General features: G+C 49.1%; 1 pseudogene; it reads right to left on the bottom strand.

Moving 5' to 3' along the window:
• Positions 1-1,612: 1,612 nt before the first annotated feature.
• LOC130018390 (histone H3-like) lies at positions 1,613-1,985 on the bottom strand (annotated as a pseudogene).
• Positions 1,986-3,630: the final 1,645 nt, after the last annotated feature.

The raw sequence follows: 3,630 nt of genomic DNA, 5'->3' as shown, positions 1-3,630 counted from the left end.
AGATGTTAGGACAATGTGAGCTTCTTTGTCTCACGGTGGCCACCTGTAGCAAACAGCTAGCAACACAGTGGTCTGGATGCTGGTATACATTGGTGCCCATCCCAGGGCAATGGAGCCAGTTGGAGAAGACAGGTTGTTAAGAGAAAGATGTAAGAACCTCTTTACTAGGTGTCCACATGCTCCTGTGTATTCATACCCGTGAAGCATCTCAATAGGGGCATCACAAATAAAGGAATACACTCCATTCCTTTTTTGCAAACCACAGCACCCAAAAGGAGAGAGAGAACAAAAGGGAATGCCCTGCCACAGAGGCAGGGTGGGATTCGGGGGATGGAGGGTGGGAGGGATACTGGGATTAGTGCTGGTGGAGAACAGGCACTGGTGGAGGGATGGGTACTTGATCATTGTATAACTGAAACCCAAGCACAAAAATTTGTAAGTCTACAACTGTACCTCCTGGTGTTTCACTAATAAAAATTTATTTAAAAAAATAAAGGCATAAATACTTTATTTTTATTTTTTATTTTTAACTTTTGTTATTGAATCACAGTGAGAGACATGGTTACAAAATTCTTCATGATTGGGTTTCAGTCATACAATGTTCCATAACCCATCCCTTCACCAGTGTCCATTTCCCACCACCAATGTCCCCAATTCTCCCCCCTCCCCCAGCCTGTCTCTATGGCAGGTATCTTCCTTCCTTCCTTCCTTCCTTCCTTCCTTCCTTCCTTCCTTCCTTCCTTCCCTCTCTCTATCTCTCTCTGTCTCTGTCTCTCTCTCTCCACCCCCTTTTTTGGGTTTGCGATACAAATACATACTTGTTCCTTTACCTATTTTCAGCACATAGTTCTTATCCAATAAATACTCTATTTTTAATCAGAAATTTTACCAGGCATTCAAGATTAATAGTAAATTGCATCGGACCACTTTGGGCCCACACTGTTCTGTAAGCACTGGCTACTCTCTGGGGTGGAGACTTCATGTATGCTGGCTTCAAACCATCATCCTCTTCCCATTTCCAAGAGTTTGCTGGGTAAGTTTATGATATATAGTCCTGATTACTCCAATGCCCCGTTATGTTCCTAGTCACATGTCTGAGAACTAAACAGACATTCAGAGAGAAAATGGAAACTCTATGCAAAAAAAAAAAAAGACAGCAGAATCTTCTAATCTATCCTAATGTTTGGTCCAAAATAACAGATAAGAACAAGTGTAGCATCCTCAGGCTTCTAAGCAGGTGGACTTTCCTGGTCGCCCGCCTTTTGAGATGATGGTGAGAGGAGAAGAAAGCCACACCAATAGCTCCAGACCTCATTGTCCTTTGTCCACCTGGGGGATCTTTTGTTTCGGGTTTTATGATCCCACAACTCTGGGGCCTTCTCTAGACACCCCCACTATACCTCGGGCTCCTCTTTAACAGGATTTGTGATTATGGGAGAGATAATCATTTACATTTTTACCTTTATGTGCCTTTCCCACCAGATCATAGGGTCCAGGAGAGCAGCAAGTTTTCTAGTGATCACTGTCACTGTCACTGTCATGCCGTTAATCATCGATTACTCGAGCGGGTGCCAGTAGCATCTCCATTTGTCCCAGCCCTGAGAGTTTAGCATCATAAACTTGATGGTCTCTCTCAGCGGATGCAGCATGCCAGCTGGATGTCCTGGGGCATAATGGTGACGCACTTGGCGAGGAATGCACAGAGGTTGGTGTCCTCAAAGAGTCCCACCAGGTAGGCCTCGCCTACCTCCTGTAGCGGCATGACAGCCGAGCTCTGGGAGTGCAGGTCGATCTTGAAGTCCTGCGTGATCTCTCGAACGAGCCGCTGGAACTGAACCAGCTGGCGGATCTCGCGTAGCGCCATGGTGTCGGGCCAGTAGTGGTGCGGCTTCTTCACGCCACTGGTGGCTGGCACCACTCTTGTGGGCCACCTTGGTGGCCAGCTGCTTGTGGGGCACCTTCCCGCCCATTGATGTGTGCGCCATTTGCTAAGTACAAGCCCTCTTGTTCTTCCCAACTCAGACTCCTTCAGGGTTAGGGAAATGAGACCCATTTTAGCTACTGTTATTGGCATATTTGGCACATCACAAGTGGCTTGCCAGGCTCTGCCGTGCGGGTGGGTTACCCTCGGTAGCTTGCCAGGCTCTCCGGGCAGGGGGGAAGATGGAGGCTTTTGGGGTGGTCTCTAATCATCCCTGCAGGTGTTCCCAGTCTACCAATGTAAGCTCCTGGACCGGGCTGCTGTAACAATTTGTACACTGACAACATGCACCTGCCTGCATCTCCGGGCAGCGCCGGGGGCATCTGTGGCCTCAGGTTGATCTCCTTGAGGTGGATGGAGTGCGTCCAGAGGTTGTTGAATAAATAGCTGGCAGCGCAAGACCCCATCGCATAGGGTCTGTGCCAGGTCGAACACCCACACCGAGCCCCAAGCCACTCGGTGTCTGGCGGACAGCGTCCTGCAGCAGACAAGCCACCGTGTGGGCCACTGTCACTGTTTCATGCTCGACAGTGCTGCAACTTGGCCCAGCAGGGGGAGGCGGCGACGCTACAGCCCCGCCGAGGCCCTTCCCCACCCAGATGACTCCACCCTGTCTTAATCCCGCAAAGCAGCCGGCAATGTCCAGCAGGAATCATGTGCAGAGTTCCAACAGGGATCACACGCGGAATTTCATGCCCGGCCTGCATTCAGCCACTGTAGGGCAAGTGATCCACCTGCAATCGAAAGGCACCTCTGCACAGCACCTCTACCTCAGGCACTCTGGAGCTCGAAGCTAATAGTGTTGCCGCAGGAGCAGTCACATGGGTCTCTGGTGGAACATGATGAACATCAGGGCATGTATGCATGTCAGGGTTCTGAAGGCCGACAGTAAAACCAGCAGACACACCAGAGACCTCTCAAGTTCTTGGGCTCTGCCAACTTCTCTTGGTAGTCATCCACTCCTCCATAAAGCACTGCTTCACGGCGGGAAAAGTCGGCACAAACTCCACCCAAGAGCGGGCACCAAAGAAGCTGGCGTAGGACTGGGAGACAATTCCCCGGATGCTCTGGTGACTCGCTAATGGCCAGTGCGGGCATCGGGCTGGTGATATGAAGGATAAATAAAAATGAATGCCTAAGCTGACGTTAAGTAAGACGGCATGTTTTCATTATAGCTCATGCTTGGGTCTGTCGCTGTGCTAAACCAGTGATGTCATGAAATGTTTGGTTCATGGGGTATATCACGCTGCTTTATTATTAAACTCTTGGGGCCTAGGATTGAGTAAATGTAGCCTTTATTTTCACTTTCACTGCTTACCAGAGAATCTTAAATGATGCGTTCCAAGTTTCTGTTTGCTCATCCATTCTACAGACATAATTAGAGCCAACTTTATAGCCTGAGACATTGCAAAGCCGCATGAGAAAAACAGCAGAGCAGCACGATGATCCAGAAAGACTAGGACTGTGTCCCTCTGAGGATGACACAGTACCACTTTCACTCTAGTTTCTTCCTTCCAGAATACCTGTCCCAGCCTCAGAGCTCAGGCAAACGCTCCAGACAGACCACCTTCCTCTTACACGTCTTCTAACTGGTATTTTCCTTTGGACCTCATTACTAAAGTCTCTCCAAGGGATGATTTTGAATTGTC

This window comes from Sorex fumeus, unplaced genomic scaffold (assembly GCF_029834395.1).
Source record: "Sorex fumeus unplaced genomic scaffold, SorFum_2.1 ptg000264l, whole genome shotgun sequence".
Taxonomy (NCBI): Eukaryota; Metazoa; Chordata; class Mammalia; order Eulipotyphla; family Soricidae; genus Sorex; species Sorex fumeus.
The sequence above is the reverse complement of the archived record's forward strand: the minus strand, read 5'-3'. Positions and strand labels throughout refer to the sequence as shown.